General features: G+C 44.6%; 1 protein-coding gene and 1 long non-coding RNA gene across 7 annotated transcripts in view; one reads left to right on the top strand and one right to left on the bottom strand.

Annotated features, from left to right (window-relative positions):
- The window catches only part of FGF13 (fibroblast growth factor 13), a 238,165-nt gene that overhangs the window by 212,493 nt on the left and 4,939 nt on the right, over positions 1-20,733 (top strand). The gene's annotated exons all lie outside the window — the stretch shown is intronic.
- On the bottom strand, positions 644-15,991 carry LOC121665302. The gene is made up of 2 exons (XR_006016319.1): positions 13,353-15,991; positions 644-9,081 (listed from the first exon to the last, which is right to left on the bottom strand). It is a non-coding gene; the product is annotated as an uncharacterized LOC121665302 (long non-coding RNA).

The raw sequence follows: 20,733 nt of genomic DNA on the forward strand, positions 1-20,733 counted from the left end.
CCACTGGAGGCCTGTATGAAAGATTGTGAAGGTACTAGAACAAGACATTGTCCTGCACACCAAAAGACTTCACATCATAAATTTAATCAAGATAATCTACCTTAGTTAAAAGGAATTGATTAAATTCCTGAGATGGGTAGAAATACGTATTTTATGCAGTTGCTCTCTTGATCCCCTGTTCAGCCTGTTAGTGAGGAGTAGGAACTCTTACAGGCTCTATAGGAAGTTGTACTGGACACTTCACTTTCAGAGCCCATGGAGAGATCTTGCCACGTGAGGAAATGACTGAAAATTCAGAGAGGATTTTTTTTTTTTTTTGAGCAGTCATATTCCCTTCAAAAGGACATTCTTGAAATCCATTGTAAATTCCTGGTTTTGGTCAGCAGTCATAGAATATTTCTAGCTTTCCCTGGTCTTATTCAAATCTGGAACAGAGAAATATTTAACTGGGATTGTAGGGAAGTTTGTAAAAGTGATCATTGGAAAATCTGGAAAAAACAAGATAGATCTCATCTCTTCTAGGAAGAAGCCAGTTAACAGAAAAAGAAATCCAACCACAAATAAAAGTTCTTAAGTTTTGAAAGAGGAGACATTAAAAGAGCAGTGACATTTGTCCCCAATCTTTCCTATGCTGAAGAAGAGATGAAAAAGAAAAGTTTTCCTTTTATTTTCCAAATATAATAATACAATAAAAATAGGTCATGCCATTTAGTCTGAAACAGGCCATGGTTTCAAAAAATCAGTGCTTGTAATTTGTGTGTTTCTTGTGGGTTTTATCACTCAACACCCACATTACCTAATTATATACACCTCAAATCAAAACTGAAGAATAGCTTGCTTATTAAAATCTGTCATTGCTGTTAGAAAACATGTCACTGCTACACATTTTGTTTCTGTCACCACCACTGCCACCCCAATACCCTGCTTGCCCCCTTCTACCAGTTACGTTCCTGCGTGGGTGGAAAGGGGAGAGCTCAGCAGGCTTCTCCCACGGGGAGAGGCAGCCCCTGGCTGGATCCCCTCCGCAGAGCATTTAGCAGAGCAACGCCCAGAGTGTGTGGCACTGAGATCTGCATCTGTGCCAGCTTTCTGATCTTCTTTCTTTGGAGGCATTAATTACCTGTTAGCTCACTTTTCAAAAGCATTTGTGCTGCTATCTTTCATCTTTTCCCCTTGCTCTTATGCATACTCTTTCATACTTGTCACGGAGGAATATTGGGATGGAAAACTTTTATCTCTTCCAATATTGGATTCTTCTTCACTATGTTATTGCTGTGTCTGCAACAACCTAATTTCCTCCTCCTCTGTACATACCTTTATTGCTGAGTTATTACCCAGGTAAATTGTCTCTCTTGTCATGCTGCCATTTGACACAAGGTGATTAGTTTAATAACAGGGGTTATTTTTTAGAAGCTCCCTGGAAAGGCTGATGGACAAAGGTGCCTCCCACGTGTAGTGCAGTGTAGCTTTATTATAACTACATTTCACTCCTTGGCAGTTGAGCTGAACCTTGGATACAATTCCTCAAGTTGAGATATATTGCCCAAGAAGAAGAAATAGCAATGAAGAAGCGAAGAAGCCATTCATTAAAGCTGAGCAAATACGGACAAAAAAATGCTAATATTCACTTGATTTAAAAAATAAATTAGCTTTAGCTGTTTTTTCATCCCCCTTTGGCATTTATTTTCCAGAACTCTGCATCCCATCAGATTATACTAGTGTAAATGTTCTCAGAAAGCTCATTTTTAGCTAGTATACTGAATTATTTGTATAACCCCCAGAGACCAGTTCCTTGTAATTACACAAATAGAGTACTTGACTTGTAGCTACACACTGTAACTGGTGCAGTGGGCAACTGGTGATGCACATTAACCACGTTTTACTGGTATAGAGTGATCACCAGCAGCTCCTCCCACTGATTTCCCTTCCAACACGCCATGGACTCATTTTGTCAAGGGATGGAGAAGCTTTGTAGTGCAGAATTGATGTTTAAATCCATGGTAGCACCTTGCTGCTGGTGTAGCCCAGTTCCCTCTTTTTGCCAGCCAGGTGCTGGTGCCAGCAGTTTGCCATTGCCAAGAGCTTAGTTCATGCAGCCAGCCTCAGGGTGAGAAGAGCTTTATCAGGTAAAAACACCTGAAAGGTTTCACTGCCCTCTTGGCCTTTGCAGTCAGATAGTGCAGGTGGAGGTCACCAAGGTGTTGCTAGAGGAAACTCTCCCTCCAGAAAGCAGGAATAAAGTGCAGAGGGTTGGTCTGAAGATGTAGAATCATCACACAGTCACAGAATGGCCTGGGCTGGATGGGACCCTGAAGATAATCTTGTTCCAACCCTGCAAAGGGCAGGGACACCTTCCACTAGTCCAGGCTGCTCCAAGCCCTGTCCAGCCTGGCCTTGAGCACCTCCAAGGATGGGGTGTGCCCTGCTTTCCTTGGTATGCAGCTTTTCTAAGAAGTCAGAGGACAGTGCAGTTGCTCCAGTTGGAATCTGTGGTGGATGTAAACCGGAACGTGATGTGAGTGTAAATACAGCAGCGGCCTCCTCTTTGCTGGGATGAGAGCTGCCTTCCTGCAGGCAGGAGGCTTGGACCCTCAGCGGCTGCTCCTGAGCCTTTTCACTTTGGAAAAGGCAGATGTGACCATGATCCTTGTGGAACTTGAGACTGGGCACTCCTCTGCTAGTCCTAGCTAAATCCTGCTGCATCTTCTGAGTGGGAAAAGTTTTGCAGAAAAATGCAAAAGACAGGTTTAGCAATGTAGCAGGAGATGGTAAGGACAAATACTGGGACTATTTCAGGGCATTTTATGGGTTTAAAAACCAATAAATCAAGAGCCTCAAAACTTGTCTTGCCCTCAGTGTGCAGGAGAGCTTGGTGGAGTCAGCAGAAGTACAGAAAAAGTCTGTACTAAAAACAGTAGTGGTGCAAGAAGTGTTCTGGGGTTTTAATCCATGCTGGGCAATAAACTCCTCATTAGCCTTGGGCAAAACATGTAAGAACGAGGTTTTCATTTCCTTCTTTGTGAAAATGCTCATGTGGGAATAACATCTGAGTGCTGGGAGGTGCTGCTGGCAGACGAGTTCTGTTTCTGAAACCAAGGAGCAGCACAGGAGCCAAGCGTCGTGATGCACCGGGAACACACATTCCTAAAGCACTGCAGCACTTCCAGGGGTTTACTGGGAGTGCTGAAGTTGCTACTGAATCTAAAATGCACTTCAGCTCTGAGGATTTACTTTTTTAAAAAAAATGTTGAAATTACATCACTGCTGCCTGTCTCTGCCATGCTCTGCTCCCCTTATTTCCTGCTGCCTCTGATGAATATTTTTCATCTTTATCAGGTGTATTTTTTGATCTGGACTTTTTTAGGGCAAGTAGGTCCTTCTTGCATGCCTGGGATATGCTCAGCATACCCAGAAAACTAAGAGTAAATGAACAACAGCAATATTATAAAGGTCTCTGATGATGAAAGGCTGATCTATTTATGTGCTGTGGTAGAAGGTAGCCCACTAATGGATTAAGACTTATGAAGGGATAATAAAACCAACTTAATATAAATACTTTTTTTTTTGTATCAGTGAGAATGGAAATTGGGGGGTTTAAAGGGTTTAAACCTGTTGTGCTTTGCATCTGTCTGTGTGCCTGTATTGTAAAAGTAGTTTATTAGTAAATCATTGATCCATATGCATATTTTAGAGGTATCGTATTAAAACCCCAGTGATGAACTAGTCTATACATCATTCAATTCTTAGGTTATACGCCTTTTTTTATATAATTCACATGAATGATTTAAAAATATATAAATCATTTTCCTGGCTGCAGAAGTAATTCAGCCCTTTGCATTCTTGCATCACACTGGCTGCAGCTGCTGGGAGCAGGAGAGGTGGTTCTCTTCAAAGACTATTTTGTTCCATGCACACTTCAACTATGTAAATGTGATTACACTCGGATATTATTTAGTAGTCCTCATTTTCACAATGGAGTGCAAACATGCATTGCTTCTAACAGTTGTAATCACTGTTGTCTTACAAAGCAGGAAATTGCATACAGTGCTTTGCTCCTTTTAGTATGTTCAGCTTCCCAGAGTGTCCCCCTGGGAAATGAGTCTTGAAGTCATGAAGAGACTTGTCCCGGGCCACTCTGGGAAGTGTCAAGCTTGAATTGGGCAGCTGCAGTGTCCTGACCCCAAACGGTGCTGGCTGACTGGAAAGGTCAGACGAGGTGGTGTCCACAGCAGAAGATGACATCCAGACCATCACTTGGCACAGCTCTCCTGTCTTTTTTCAGTAATGGTAAGGTTTCAGTGACAGCAATACATGAAAGATGGGCTCTGCTGTAAGGACAGAGCATCTTGCTTCCTGTGTAATTCCCTCTGTCTCGACAGGTCCTTGCAGTCTGGGTGTTGGGTGGGCAGCTGGTTGGTTTAAGCTAGACTTACATAATTCATTTGGGAGTGAGTTTGGCAAGCCTGTTTTAAAAAGTGATGTTGTAGGCTGGCAACTCCTGTCTTCTCTCATCTGAGAAAACTGGAAGAGACAGCTGTGATCTTTGATGGGATGAGGCATATCAAGAGCAGAGAACACCTTGGTGCCTCTGTGGCTGCTCCTCGTCGTGACCACTCAGGGTTCAGGCAGGCAAGGGAGCATCTCTGGCTACTCCTCGAGATAGTTTTCTATGCCCAAAAACATGTTGCAGGAGAAGCAGATACATGGAAGGAGACGTGTCAGTGCAGTCTCAGCCCTGCTGGAGCAAACAGCAGGACTGGAGCAGTGGGGACAGCCTGGAGGGAAGGTGATGTGTGCCTGAGGGGCAGCACAGCTCCTGCTGGGTGTAGGGAAGCAGGACTCCAACACAGGTCTGTGTTTGAAGGGTAAGAGGCTTCATGAGCACATCCCTGCCAGCAGAAACAGCCCCTGGAGTGCAGTGGCTGGGTAGCCCAGGGGAGCAGAGAAGAGAAAAGCTGTAGCCCCGGGGGACTGAAATAACTCAGGGAATGCCCTGGCCCTGTGCTGGCCTGCTCAGGTACCTGGTAACCCTTCACACAGCTCTGGAGGGCGTTCTGCAAAAGCTGCTGGTGTCCTGCTCCTGCAAATGGGTATTTAATAGATGGGAATTCCTGCCAGCATTGTCTGAAATGTTCTCTAGTCCAAGCCTAATGAAATTCCCATGTGAGCCCCATTGCCAGTCCTGCTTGTTCAGACCTCCAGTGCTTTGTTTGAGACAGTTGTGTGAAAAACCTGCAGCAGCCCAGGGAGCAACACCTATTAGTGAGCTGGCTGCTCTTCCCATTACGAGATACTGTTTTAATTTACTCTGTACTTTGTCAGAATTTAAGATTTTCAATATATCAGTTTTCTTTCTCAGGCTGAAGTTTGTGGGGAAGTTTCAGCTCTTTTCACTGCTATTATTTCCAATAAGTAGACTTGGAAAATACTTTCTATTGTCCATTAAGTCAGAGCCTTGGTATGGGACTTTCTTAAGTCTCCATAATATCTGAGACAAGAAATTTTCATTTGCTCTGAGTTGTACTTTTGCCCTTGCTGTGGGGGGAAAAAAAATAGAGTTTGACTTTGGCATGAGCTGTAAATCTCTCTCAGCAGATATCCAATAAAAACATATTAGGATTTGGCAGATAAGTTTTCCCCAAATGAGTTTGCTTTGAGCAGTAGAGCTAGGTGGAATATTTTTTTTTTTTTTTCCCTGGGACACTTGGGGAAAAGGGAAGAGAATGGCAGCAGTGGTGCAGGAGGGCAGGAGTCAGAGTGGGGAGTGGAAGCAGCAGGTAGAGAGAGGCTGGTGGGGCCTCACAAGTGTGCTTCTCTCTTCCCATGCCAGGTTTCTTCAGTTGAAATGTGATTTTTTGGTCTGGAAAGCAGCTGACTTAATACTTTTTTAGTGCTTTCTATTACTTTGCACAGATGAGAAGCAGCATCCCGGGTTACAGAGCGCTGCTCTCCGCTGCAAACACAGCAGCAGAGGTGGGAGGCAGAGGGGTTCCCCCCACGACGCCCAGCCAGGTTTTTCTGTGTCACCCAAGCTGCTGACTCCAGCGTAGGATTCTTTCTTCTGCTGTTCGCTGTGTAGCAGAGAAATGTCAAGTTCCTGAGAGGATCCTCCCTGTGTCCCTGTTGCAAACCAGTGCTGTAGGAGCCCAGGGAAGAGGGCCCAGTGTGAGGCAGGGGTGAAGGGGGGGTGGCATCCAACCATGGCAATCTTGTATTTTACCTCTGTTCCCACTGTGAATATTTTGGTTGTCTAGTTAAGCTCTCAGAGAATGCAAATTTGTCAGTGGCAGCTGTAGGAGCTTGATGGTGGAAGAACAAAGTAGGAATTTATAATGTGCATATAATTGTAAAGAGAAGGATTTTTTTAGTGGAAGATCAGCAGTAGTGCAGAGTAATAATCATCTTAAAGGGTGACTCTCTAGAATTAGTTGTTATTTTGTTTGAGTCCTTTGAAATGGTTTCCATACTATATAATTATCTTAAATTTTAAGTGCTTCCTGCAGTGATAATGCGTGCATTCTTGCATTCTTATGTAAATGCTTTAGCGGTTCCCAGTGTCGAATTGGAAATGTCATTCAAGAACAGGTAATGGCTTTGCAAAATCTAGAGGAAGAAATTAATCCTTTTCTTCCTCATCATTTTCCAGTTTGCATTCTGGGCTTTCCTGGCTGTGTTTGCAGCTCTGGCAGAAGCTGCTTTTCAATAACAAACATCCAGTGGTGGGAGACACTGAAGTGAAGAGCTGAATCTCCCCAGCTGGAGCTTAAAAAGACAAGAGACCAGCAGACAAACTGTTATAACCTGCAGAAAGAAAATAATTAGTTTGTAGACCCAATTAATCCTAGGCAAAGCCACTTAGGAATAATTCTGAAAACATTTCACTGTAATGAAAGTCCAGGAATCCCTGCTAAGATGCTAATTTTTAAGTGGTGTTGCTGTGAACACAAGCAGCTGGTCCCTCTGGGCACCGTGGCCGTGGCAAAGCCGGGGCTGGGATCAAGGGCCGGGCTGTGAAGGTTTCCTGCAGGTGCTGTACCCCGAGCTCAGTCACTGCCTGGGGACAGTGTGAGTCAGGCACACCTGGGGACCCCGAGCTCCAGCAGCCCCAGTCTGTTGTACGTTGTTCCAGTTCAGCAAAACACCCCTGGCTGCGAGGGGTTCAGAGATGAAACCCCCAAGTCCAGGGAAGAGTTCAGTGCCTGTTACGCCACAGACTGTGCTATAGCTGTGGCAGATCCTACAGATGCAAAGGCAGTGCCTAAAGCAAAGTGTGATGTCCAGTCTGACTGCCCTGAAGGTGCCGTGCGGGGATCCAGTGATACCCACGGGTCCCTCTGGGAAGGTACACTTGCCTGGTCAGGCTCTAGAATATTTTGCAAGAGGGAGAAAAGGAAGGAACCTACAGATTCTCCATGAGGAGAGCATCATCTGGTGATCAAGGGTGTCACTTACAGCATAAAGCTGGTCATGGTGGAGGCTGTACTTGAACCAAAGAAACGAGACAAAGAGTTCTGCATTGTACAGAAGAACAGCGGTTAAAATACGAGGCTTGAAAGGCACTGTTTTTCACTAAAAAGCCTGGGCTGAGGGATTTCATGGCAGACCAGGAGTTCAGCCACACACCTTCTAGCTTCAAAGCAGGATTTTTGTCTACCTTTGCTGAACAGTTTGGAAAATTGACATAAATTCTTACATGTCATTCACTTTCAACAATTTAGAGGTCAGTCCTGGAGCACTAACTCAGGTAAATTCATGATTCATTTTAATGGGAGCTTTGCCAAAATAAGACTGTGAGGTTTGGGGGCTGTTTCCATGAAGGGGAAAGAAATCCCCATAAATACTGCAAAGCAAAACCTCTATCTTGGATGTACCCAAGGTAATTTCTTTCCATTTCAGCCATCAGACTCCCAGTGCCAAGGCTGATCTGGGGCAAACTTTCCCTGGCCTAGACGAGAGCAGAACTGAAATCCTCTTCTGTGCAGTACTTGGTATTAAAGCTCACTTAACCTGTCTCATATGGTGACAGAGTGGAACACTTGGGGCCACCTGGGGACAGCCTGTGCTGCTCTGCTGAGCTGTGACATCCTGGAATGGACCAGTCTAGCTAAGGTCTCCAGCAGAGCTCACAGACTGGGCTCACCCCCACAGTCACTGAAGGAGGAACCGGGCAGCAACTCTGCAGCTCAGTTTGTGGCGTGGTAGGAAAGGCCTGGCCCCTGTCTTGCTTTTGGCTGTGACAGAGTTCATTTTCTTCTCAGTAGCTGGTACAGTGTCCACTTTGGATCCAGCATGAGAATCCTGTTGGTAACGCAGTGATGGTTTGCTTGTGGCTCAGTAGTGCTTAGCCTCTGCCAGTGAGCAGGTGCACAGAACCCAGGAGGGACCACAGCTGGAACAGCTCACCCAAACTAGCCAAGGACATATTCCATGCCATGGAATGTCATGCTCAGTATTGAAACAGGGAGGAGTTTCCTGGAAGGGACCAGCTGCTGCTCAGGGATGGGCTGGGTGTCAGTCAGCAGGTGCTGAGCAACTCTATTGTTTTTCTTGGGTTTACTCTCTAACCGTCTCCTTTTTCTTAGTAGTGTCCATTTTACTTTGTTTCAGTTATTAAACTGTCCTTCTCTCAACCCACAAGTTTTGCTTTCTCTTTTCTCCATGGTTCTCCTCCCCATCCCACTGTGAAGGCAGGGAGGTGAGCAAGTGGCTGTGTGGTATTTGCTGCCTGGGTTTAAACCACAACACCCCCATCAGCTTTGCCACTGTGGCTGCAGGAAAACTCCAGTTCTGAACTTGCCAGCCCATATTCTTTGTGCAGACTTCAGTAGGCAGGTGATATGATTCATCAGCAAATCCCTAAATCCTTGGTCTGCCATGCCTTCTTTCCCCAGCCTGTTCCGCTGTTTGTTAGGTTATACTAACAACAGGTTCCCTGGACAGTGAAATGGAAGATCAGCCAGTGGGGAAATTGAAAGATGATCATCTTTTCTGATGGACAGGCTCAGCTTTATACATTCAGTTGCAGGCTCGTTTTGCTCTGCTCTCTCCCTGGCTGGCTGCAGACAGGTGTTATTTGCTGACCTGGAAAGAGAGAACCAGAATTCAGAGGCAGAACTGATCCAAGGCACTTTAGATACCGCAAGAAAAAATACAACAGTAGTTTTCAAACTAAACCTCGGACTTGGCTTTCAGATTCCTCCTTGTAATACAATGCACAGCATCTGTTAATCTCGTGCCAGAAGTTCTTTAACTGTGCTTAAGAGGACTTCCTGAGGCAGAGATACAAGGTTTAGTTTTAAAATCAAAGTGCTCACATAGTTCCCTTTTTGTATGATTCAGGGACAAAGATTTCATTTAAACCCTTCTAAATCCTTTCAGGGAGCTCCCAGTGTGTTCTACAGGTAACACTGTCAGAGAAATTGAGATTGAGATGGAGACGGAGATGGAGGTAGAAAGGGTTCTTTGACTCAAATTCTCAGAAAGCCCCAGAGGCTTGCTGGTGCAGATGTCTACGTCAGGTAGTGGTCATACCTATGTTTGAATTTAGTGTTTTTCTAGTTTTTTCACTGTGAGAGAACTCAGAACAGCTCTCCTGTTGAAATGTTATGATACAGAGATCTGCAGTGTTTGATTCATGGAGCAAGTGTCCCTCAACATTCCCAGAAATCTGCGATTGCAGTCCAGGCTATCTTAGGTTAGGGTTTTAAATTGCACCTCCCAGAGACATTTGGGTGTCTTCCAAGCTTAAATTAGGTTTGCAAGTGTTTTACCAGGGACCTGTTTCTCCTCTGCTGCTTAGACAACAGCAGCATGGTGTCTCCCAAAAGTCTGGCTCCAGAGTAATCTTTTACACAGCCATGGGGCAGCAGGGAGTCATAAAACAGCCAAATGACAGACCTTTGCAACGTCCATATCCCTGTGTGAGAAAGAAAACAGAGCTTTGTAAGCTTATCTGTGTGCTCAGGCAGTCTCTTGGAAGGACAGGGCTTTCTGTTTCTCAGCTTCATTGCCTTGCTGGAGGCCTGTTGAGAGGACATGCAATACCCAGCCCAGTCTCTAGACATTAATGGTGCAGCCACATCATGGAATGAGGTATTTTCCAATATGTTTGCTTCTTTGTGCATTATCTGTCTAGCTGGAGAACCCTGTTTAGAGCTACCAACTATAAAACCAAAAGAAACTGTATTTTGGAGGCAGCTTTGTGGGCCTGTCTGATGTGTCAGGGTCTGGTTTCCAAGGGGACAAGGAGAGGCGGAAGGGGGTGTTTTCTGCCTCCTCATCTGACCCAGCTGTTCCCAGGGACACATGCAGGCTTTGCTGGAGAGCACACTGCAGTTCCAGTGCTGACTGTGATGTGAAACTTCCCGTTTCTCCAGCTGCACAGTGCCAACTGCTTGTTGGAGCAATGCAGTGACCGCAGTGCCAGTGCACGATGTCCCCGAGGTACACCCAGGCATGTGGCACTCCTGGTACCTGTGCCCGTGCAGGGGAGCTGGGCTCTGCTCTGCTGCACAGCTCTTCTTGTGCAAAGTGCTGGAAAACTTCCCCAGACGTAAAATGTTGCTTACAAGATGTGCATGTATGTCACAGAGAGAAATTTAGCCTATTTTCTGCAGAAGTGCCCCTCCTTAGGTGGGGTCTTTACCTGCTGAAACAAATGTGTTCTACCAGTCAGCATCAGCTCTCAAATAAAGTCACTCTTACAGCTCATCTCCGTTGTATAATCCTTTATTACCTTGTTATTAAAAGGTTTTGCCATCTGAAATCTCTCAAATCTCACAATTAGCCTACATCTCCAATACAAACATCCCTCCGAGATCCTCTTAGCAGCATACAGTCAATAGCATCATTTAGGGAGGGTGGGGAAATTCCAAAGAGCATCACTGGTCTATATCAAGAAGCAGGGTTTGGCTGCCAGTAATGCCCTGGCACTGTCAAACTACTGAGGTTTGAAAAACATCCACCCGTGGCATTCATGAATAAACAGATTTCAGTAAATCAAGCTCATTTGAAAAGGTCTCATTATCATTTGGTCACATAGAGGTGCTGGTTTGCTTGGGGTGGAGCTAACCAGGTCCTTGAACCTGGGACATTCACATTATTATTATTATTACGCTCAGTCTTTTATATTTACACTTTGTAGTAAGCAAGTGACGAATATCAAATATCGTAGATTTCTTAGCAAGATGTCTGTGTGTCTTTGCAGGCTACCTGAACATTAGGAGCTAACCAAAATGCAGTAAAGACATGGGTAATATTTGCCTTGGTTATAATAAATACATTTTGGATCAGGTTCTGAAGGAGTCACTGCTTTTGTTGAGTGTAATGTCCTACTTAAGTTTCCCAGCACTGGCATTATCCATGTTAACAATTACGCTTGCAATGTAATGCTTCAGAACACAAGCCTAATTCATAGGCCTGCTAGTTTGGTGTTATTTTTAGTATATAATGCCAGTCCAAAAACTCTACCGCATTTATAACTTTACCAAGCTTTACAGGGGGATCCCAAATACGTTTGGCAGTGTTGCTGTAGGGGAGGCAGTGCCCAGGGCTGTGTGGCGAGAGAGCACAGCGGCCTGGGGCACTGCTGGGGGCACTCGGGGAGGAAAGGACAGAGCCTGTGCCGAGAACCCGGCCTGAGAGCACAGACTGAACCGAGTGATCAGCTAAGCCAGAGACCAGAAATACGCATCCACATTAATAAAGCATACAGCCAAATGGCAGGGCTGGCCTTTCCTGTGGAACAGACTCTCAGCTGACAGCGAAGCAAGAACCTGTTTGATGTAGTGTGGCATTATTCCTTCTCTGCAGCTCCTGCTGTTATTTATCTTCCACTTGCAGCTCCTCACAGTCACTGAACAGAGGCAATTTCTGGTGTGCAGAAAAAGAGCTCGTTCAGCAGCATGTGAGCTCTTCCTCTGGAGCAGACCCCATCTTTCTTCTTTGGTGTCAGCAAAGCGGCAGGTGGAGGTTTGGGGAGGTCCAGGCTGAGCAGAGGCTGTGCTTGGGAGAGCTGCCTGCCCAGCCTGTGGGTGGAAGAGCTCTGCCTCCATGAGTTTCCCATCAGAAACATAGGATGGCACCTCAGCAGAGCAGCAAAGAACAAGGGGATCACTTCCACATCGATTTCCCCACCTGCACTCAGAGCTCTTGTAAAGACAGGCTTTCAGCCAGGCTCAGGTTACCACAGAGACAGCATACCCTGCTATCACTATTCCCACAGGAAGGGTGGTAGCACTTGTTCTGACTCCTGTTAATTCAGCTGCTCTTCCCCAAAAGAGAAAAAGCTTTGTGTGCTTTCGTGATTTTCCATAGAATTTTAGGAGCATCCACTGCAAAAAGGGTCACGTCCCTGGTTGTAATTAAAGAGACGGATTTAGAGCTCGCTGCTAACACTGATTAGATTATTGTTTTCCAGCCCTTTAAGATAAATCTGCATGAATTCACGGGTGTCAGTCCAAAGGAGATCTCTTCCATCTCCTTAGCCCAGGGCTGGTGTCCTGTATCTAGGATACAGCAGTAAATGCCATACTCTTCTAATTAGCCCTGCTGCTTCCACAGAGCCTGTCTGGGGAGCTCTCCAGTGCTGGGAAGGCTGGACCACAGAAGTGCCAGGGGATTGTTTGGTGATGCAGTGTCCAGCATTGCTGGGCATCCTCTGCAGAAGCTCACAAAACCAAAGGAAGAGCTGGAGGGCAATTCTCAGAGGAACAAACCACGAGCAGTTTCCTGAAAACAAGGCACTTGCGTTGTACCAAGGCTCTGGCTCCTCGTAGTCCGTGAGATGCCACTGGCCATGTCCAGCAAATGGCAGTGGGCTCAGGGCTTGGCCATTGGAACAAGTGGGATGAAGGGCTGTCTGTAACTGAGAGCAGAAGATGATCCCCACACTTCAAAGGGATTTTTTTCAACTTAGATCTGTTCTTTTTTAAAAAGCAGTATGTGACACACTTAAGCTGAGGACATTCTGCTCAACAGCTGTGTTGGAGAGATTTGACAATACCAGGATTTGATGTCAATTATAACTGCTGGAAATCTGATTGCAGTGTCTGGCAGGTTATCTATGTAATAATGGGTTTGTTATAAAACAGGTTGCTTAGCATCTTTGGGGCTCTCTGCTCTAGCTCTGGGGAAGAAAGCCGTTTGAGCTGCCTTTTGCATCTTTCTCCCTTTAATATTTAAGCTTGGATACACTGACTAATCAGAGGGTCAGAAATACCACAAAATTGGACTATATTTATCAGAGACACAATTTAAAAGATAGAGAACTTTTGTACAAATGCACAGTAGTGAGGCTGAGCAACAAAGACCATTTTACTTTGTCATAAGACAAATGACTGAAAATATCTTACCTCTGTTATGCAACTCAATGGTGCAGCCTCTTCTTAAATGTTATGTTTCAATTCTGGAAATGATAGAGAAAAAAAAAAAAAGAAAGAATTCAGTGAAGGGTAATGAAAATGATTAAAGGCACCGAGAAACTTTCATATGAGAAGAGATTTAAAAAGATTAGGCCTGCTTAGTTAAGACAAGAGATGAATAAGCAGAGGCATGATGGAGAGATGTGGGGTAATGAATGGCACAGAAGAGGCACACTGAGTACTTTTATGTGCTGTTTTCCAAAATTAAAAGCTGAGAGAAGAAAGCTGTAAAAAAAAAAACCAAAAAACCAAAACCAAGAAATGTGCTTATGATAAAAAACAACAACAGACACATTTTAAATACGTTTTCCGCAGTGCTGGATTCACCTGTGGAAGCCGCTGTCGCAGGGAACAGAGATAATGAGCTTAGGAAAATTATGAAAAGGATTGGCTGCTCTGGGGAAAACTGTGAGCCTACTGAGAGGAAAAGGGAGTTCTCTTGTAGTTTTCAATGGGAGCACGATTCAGCAGCTGGCACAGTCCCAAGGCTGCTGGAATGATCCGCCAGCTCCAGTGGCTCTGGGTGTTTATTGCACACAGCTACCTGCATGGAGAGTGACCTGCTGCAGCTGCCTGTGCTGCTGTACCATGACTCGAGTTCTCCTCCAGGCCAAGGAGGCGGGATTTCTCCCAGCATGTTTTCAGGGAGCACATCTTTTCCCTTTCCCTTTCAAGAGCCAGGCAGGTCAGGCATTGAGCAGCTCTGCTGGGGCAGCTCTCGGTGCTTTGCTCAGCCAGGAGGATTTCATTCCTATGCTTGGCTCAGTCGTGTGGGTGGGAGAATGATGAGAAAATGTAGCAGATCGGATCCAAGGTCCAGCAAGCTCACCACCCAAAAATGATCGGTGCACATACCTAGAGAAGAAAACTTGATCAGTGTGGAAGTACAGGGATACTTTCATCTCCCACTTTTCATCTGGAGATTACCTTAGCCAGAGGCTGTAGTGGTGTAAACCAGTCCTTGACCAAACCTGGCAGGGCATTCCAGGAATCCTTGGGCTTTATCATACAATACAACCTTGGATAGACATAGGGAAAGTTATTCTAGTTTGGTTTTCTTTTTTACTCAAATCGATGCCTACATGAGTATAAGTGTAAGAAGATCTGTCTCCAAAGAGGCCTAATTACAAATGGACATATAGGCTTTCCTCTGCAGTTTCTGGAGCAGTAACAGGGATTCTGTATGTGGGAAACAATAAAAATTAAATATGATTTTAAAAATGGCTTCTAGGTAATAACAGAACTGTAACACACACATTGATCTTCTCTGTTAGTCTGGTTTAAAGCCTTCAGAAAACCTGACAGGCATTTACTGCTTAATGAACCTTCTCAAGTTTCACAAAACAGACAATGTTTAAAGACTAGTTTCTTCCTTTTATTTTATTTGAATTCTACTGATTCTGAGCTAGGACTGGCAAGTCTGATGTCCTAAAGCTGCAGCAATTAAAAGAGGGTAGATGCAAGCATTAGGATGTATTCAAATAAGACTTGATCCTTCAGGTAATGGCAGAGGTTTCCCTCTACAATGGTTCCAGGATCATCAGAGGTGAACATGAGGCAGAAGAGAAGAATTTGGGGTGAAGTGGATCTTCTGTCCTCCTTATTCACACCAAGTAAATTCTATGTCAAAACTTGGTGGGATGGATTAGGAAAGAGACCTGTGTTTGACATCTGTGGGGTGGAGTTCTGGGCATCTTGCAGAAGTTTTTACCCACAATACAGGCTTTCTCCAGCAGGATTGATTTCCTCTGCAGTATTCAGAAGAATACCTTCTTTCTGTATGTATCATGCCTTAGTTCTCTTGCCCCAGTTAAGGAATGCTTTAGTTAATCAACACAGTTGAAAAAGTGAAGCATCACCAAAAGACAGGGGAACAATAATATGATTATGCATAGTTCCTGTCTCAATTAAATTTCAGCATTGTTTACAGTCATTGAGTCTTTTCCCTTGGGTCATCAGGCAGTGCATCCATTCCATGGGCAGAGCACACTGAGAGCACACCCAGCTTTAAATAGTTGGTTATTGATGTGCCTAAATGCCACTCAAAAATCTGGGCAAAGATGACTTGGACAGCTTTTCAAACTGAGTCACTGATAAGGGTAGAAAAAGAGTAATGAACAAAACTCACACCTCTAAAACTCTGTATTTGTAGTTAATATGTTTTCTACTTCAGTTCACTGTGGGCATTTTTCCCTGAGTTTGTGCATTTGATTTGCTGTGCAAAGGAACGATGTCAAGGGAATCATTACAGGATCTTTTCAGTGCTTTTCTCATAGATTCAGAGAATACCTAGTGACAACCTGGAATCTTTCTCTGGAGATACTGGTTATCCAGCTGCTTCCTTGGGCTCCATTGTACTCTTCACAGAAGCTTTGTACTAAATAATTTTACACATCACTGACAGTTTGTGTTTCACTTGATAAATTCCTGTTTATTGCACTAGCAGTAAGGAAGATCCATGCTATGGAGTTGTTTGGGATCACTCTGCAGGAAAACTTTGCCTTCCTATCACTCCTGTCATTAAGTCGTTTTCCTGAATAAATTCAGTGTCTCTTCTTTTTGATCTTTGATCAATTTTTTGAAATTTCTTTGAAATTTTTGATCTAATTTTCTTCCTTCCATGGTTGTACGGCCAGTACAGATGAAGTGAATTCAAGGGGAATTTCCCTCTTCATCAGCAGGTGGCTTGTCTGGTAGCAGTTAGTTCGGCCTTACTGAGGGCTTTGGGCTACCTGCAAAGTCTTTTTGAAAACTCACCTGGAAGAGGCATAGCCAGAATGATGCTCCTCACTGAGCTGATCCCACACCTGTCTTCAAAGCCCACACAGCTTTTTGGGTATCATCTTTTGCTGTGACTGACAGTGTTGTATACAGTCACAGTTACACGGTCAAAGAGTCCTACAAGATCTGTACGTACTCAGATTGTGAGTTGCTCCCACTGGCATCACCAGGATTCCTCAAAATAAGTAAACTTAAGCAAAATGGACAGCATTGTGAGATTGGAAGCTATCTGTGGAAACTGTGCTATATCTGATACAAAATACATTGCTTTAAGGTAATTGTCATTTTCCATTGCTGTAGCAAATGGCTTTTGGTGGCTCAGGAAATACCGGCTTCAGTCTTCTCACTGATGATCTAAAAGCTGTTATTTCTGATAACATTGAAGTTGAAGTATTCCCATCCTGTGCTGTTGATACCGCTGCACGTTACAGGGTGATGATCCAGAGGATATACCATGGAACATCACATGCCAAGATGGAGAAAATCAATCTCTGTTAATAAAAAAAAGCAGGCTCACTGGCGCAGAAAATCACTGCTCTGGAGCCTTAACGAGGCTCCTTCAAAAATTCATGATTATAAAATGGAATCCTGGGCTACATTATAGTCCTGAAAGAAATTGGGATATGGAGGGAAAAAAATCCAATTTTCATTAAGTGGAGAAAATAAAGGATAAATTCCATACGCAGACATAGCCATTGATCACAAGGAATATAATTACATGCTCAGTGTGTAAGAACATTTTCCAAGTTTCCCAAGTACACAATACTTTCCTTGAATACTTTTCAAAGTTAATTTTTCTTTTCTTGTTGTTTACTCATGCCTCTAGCACTAAGTCCATCTGAACAAAATCTGTGATTGTTCTAATAAACTGCTCTAGGGTAGCTTCAGGATACTCAACCTGCAGTGAAAGAAAGACATTGAACAAACCCAGTCTTGACCTCATGACTTGAAGAATTTGGTGATGGCCTCTGCTGATGGTATCCACAATGCAAATTCAGTATGCAGTAAACAGCCGAGAGCGAACGTCTTCATCCTCCCTCTGTGCACTGTGCTTCAGCCATCCCCACGAGAGGCTCCTGTGATGCCACACTCTTTAAATACCTGCCTTACAAGCAGGTTTCCCCTTTCCTGTTCATGGGGAGGCTGTTCCTGCATCAGAGTCATTTGGAGCACAGAATAATTAACATGCAGTCCTGCAGTGTAGGTGGGTGTGATGGCTGATAGTTTGGAGGGGCTTTGGCTTCAGATACGTCTTCTGCACAAATAGAGCAGGAGGAATTCCAGCTTCGCTCTTATGGTATTTTAGCTTTCAGGCTTGGCATTCTGTAGTGCAGCTTGAATTATTTTAGATATAATCTAGTCAGCTGCCTGGAAATACAGCTACTCCAAGTGTATGCCACGAGGCCTTTTTACCATATTATCATACACCAAATTATTCTTTTTTAATTATTTTTCGCATATTCAATGCAGCTACAGACTTGTTCATGAAGGAACCTTTCAGTAGTTCAGCTGATCAGCTCAAAACCAAGAAGCAGCCCCTGACAGTTCATCTCCTTGCTTACTTAAGCGTGGCTGAGTCATGACTACAGTGAATCCAGCACTTTCTTTTCGCTTTTATTTATTCATTCATTCATTCATTGTTAAGAGTGTATGTCTGAGGGGCTTGAGTGACTGCAGTTTATGGTCATGAAGGTGCCCTCATCAGTGACTTTTGAGGTAAGCAGAGACTGAAATACTGTTTCACAGAAATAATTAATCTTCATCTGTTTTGTGTAACAATGTAACCCTAACACTGGACTTTCCGGAACTCATTTGCATTATTTTCATTGCAAGGATGGACTAAAAGGACAGCTGAGGGACAGAAAAAAACTGGCCTTAGAATTCAATAGTTATATTTATAAATTTTCCATAGGATTGACGATGTGAGCTGGAAAACATCAGTGTTAATTGGGGCACTCGGCCCTCTCCTGATTTTAGCATGCTCTTCCTCAGTATATTAATAAAGAATTTGCCAGCAGAGATAACATAATGGCCAATTTGCAGTTGCTGCTCTGCACTGTATCTTGAATTGATGTGCTCATAGAAGTCCCGTCCGTACTCAGTTGGCTTGGCACGCGGACTTGCCAAGCTCAGAAGAGTACATTTTAATTGGAATGCCCCCATGCTGCCATTCCTTTTTCAGAGCTTCCTCTGCAGTTCTCCTCCCTGGCTCGTTTTGTAACGAGTAGGAAAGACATACATTGGATTGAACTGAAGGCAAGGGATGGGTGGGAACAAACTCTTCCTAAAGGTGAGCAGCTGTTTGGTATTCAGGAGCAGGCAGAGCACTTCAGTTTCTGCAAACAGCTCGTGTGGGAGCTGTTTATTTGGCAAGGAGGATGCCATTCCACCGGGCAGCACCTTGCTGAAGCTGCAGCTGCAGCCTGGGAATTGGCAGGTGTCAGTCAAGGGAAAGGGGCACAAATCTCTGCCAGCCCAGTCCAGGGAACGAGGTGTTCTGCTTTAGTGCCTGAAAAACTGGGAGGGAATTTGGCTTGATAACTGAGCATGGTATGGAGGGGTGTCTGTGTTTCTGTGCTGTTTGTTGTGAGGATCCACCCCCTTGTAGCTCTTGCAGAATCCCGGGATGCTCCAGGGAGCGATTTTCCCTGTGGTGCCCGTGGGGTGGCTGGCAGGCTGGGCTGCACCAGCAGCTCGTTGTGGGGCTGTGCATGGGCTCAGCCACAAACTCACAGGAGCACAGCACTTCCACGAGGGCCCAGGGAAAACCAGGAGTGAGGGAGGGGTTTGGTGTCTTTCCTTCTGTCTCCCCACCGTTCCTGGCCCTCTGTGTCAGGGGATTCTGGGCTGCTGCTCATTCCAAGGTTAACTTGCTTCCTGAGAGCCCCACAGTAAGTGTTCCGGTTCTGTTTGCAGTCTGACCCTCTGCTGCTGTGTACAAGCAGGCCTTTTGTACCCAAAACAGCTCCAAATTACTGTACATAAACCATAATCTTCCAGTGGGAGCACTGTAGTTTTCCATTTTGCTGCTAATTGGATGATACCCTTGCAATAGTCTTTGTTACCATGGCTGGTGCTGGGCAGGGAACAGTGAGGGAAGGCTTTTATGCAAAAATCTTACAAAAATGCAGTGACTGTCCCCATTTGACAGCAATTGAAACCAATTGTCAATTAACTAAATAACAACCAATTAGCTTAACGGAAAAAAAGAAGAAAATTGCTTGCTTCACATTCTTTGTTGAAGCAAATGCCAGTCAGAGAATGGGAGCTTTTTCTTTCTCTTATAAAGGCAAAATGGCAAAAGATGTGCAGAAAATGCAGAGTGGTGGGTTTCTTTTTTTTCCTAATACCATCTTTTTCTCACATAAGAATATTTTAGAAACTAGATAAGAATATCTTAAGCTCCTGAGACATTTAATTTCCTGTGATATTTTAAAATCAAAATTACAATCATTATACGAGCACAATTTTTCCTCCTTTCTTTCACGCCTCTGTAGGGTACTGTAAGCACAAGGGCAGCTCCACTGCAGCTGGCTGCCTTCACAAGGGAAGAGCAGCAAACATCTGGCTGCTCTGTGGTGCAATGACAGCCACGATTGAGATGTTAACATTTGCATCACCAGACGAAACCCTTCTTCTTCCATGTTTTATGGACTTCTACAGTCCATAGGTGAGATGTTGCCAGAACTGGTAATGTTCAAAACCCAAAGGACCCAGGGCCGTAGGAAGCAGCTGGGTGGGGCTCTCAGGACTGGTGTTTGATCTGAGATCCCTCTAAGAGCCATGTTTCCTGTCTGTATCTGTTTTTGAATCTGGGCAGCAGTGCAGTGGTACTGATTCAGTCAGGATGTTGCACGGGGAGAGCCAGCACACCACCGGCAGGAGGAAAAAGGCTCTGTCCTGGTTTATTGCTCTTTGTTTTCACTATCAGCTCAATACCATCCCCCCAAAAGACACAGTACAATCCAACAGGAAGGCTAAGGCTCGATGCCACAGCTGTGGTGCAGTCCTGGAGCAGAGGTTGATGTCTGCAGAGGGTCTCTGACAGCTGGGCTCTCGTGGATGATGCACCAGGCAGAGGAGGAGCAGAGATGAGACCACAGAGGCAGCTGCTACGAGCTAACTTGATATTGCTGGGTTAGTAAAGAGACACCCATGAGCAAATGCTCATGGCACACTGGCTTTGGATTGTTACTGCACTTCTCTCATGAGCAGCTAAGGCCAGCAGTTAATGCACAAGGGCGTTCGGTGGCCTCACTTCCTGCTGATAGGGCTGGACCACAGCTGGTCCCACGGAGCTGACACAGGTCTGTGTCTGCCTAATATCCATTAGTTGCATCAATCAATAAATCTTCACTTAGACTTTTTACTCACTGTTCAAAAAAATCTTATTACGTTCTACTTAGAGCTGCTCACAGCATCATCTCACAGGTTTCAAATTGTGTTACTCTTTGTTAATACTTTTAGGACCTGTGTTTCATGATTGGATAGCTGAGGATGAGAGATATGACTCCTAGCCGTTCGGAAAGCA

Source organism: Corvus kubaryi, unplaced genomic scaffold (assembly GCF_017639235.1).
Source record: "Corvus kubaryi isolate FWS band 111438036 unplaced genomic scaffold, C.kubaryi_AGA036_p1.0 37322, whole genome shotgun sequence".
Lineage (NCBI taxonomy): Eukaryota > Metazoa > Chordata > Aves > Passeriformes > Corvidae > Corvus > Corvus kubaryi.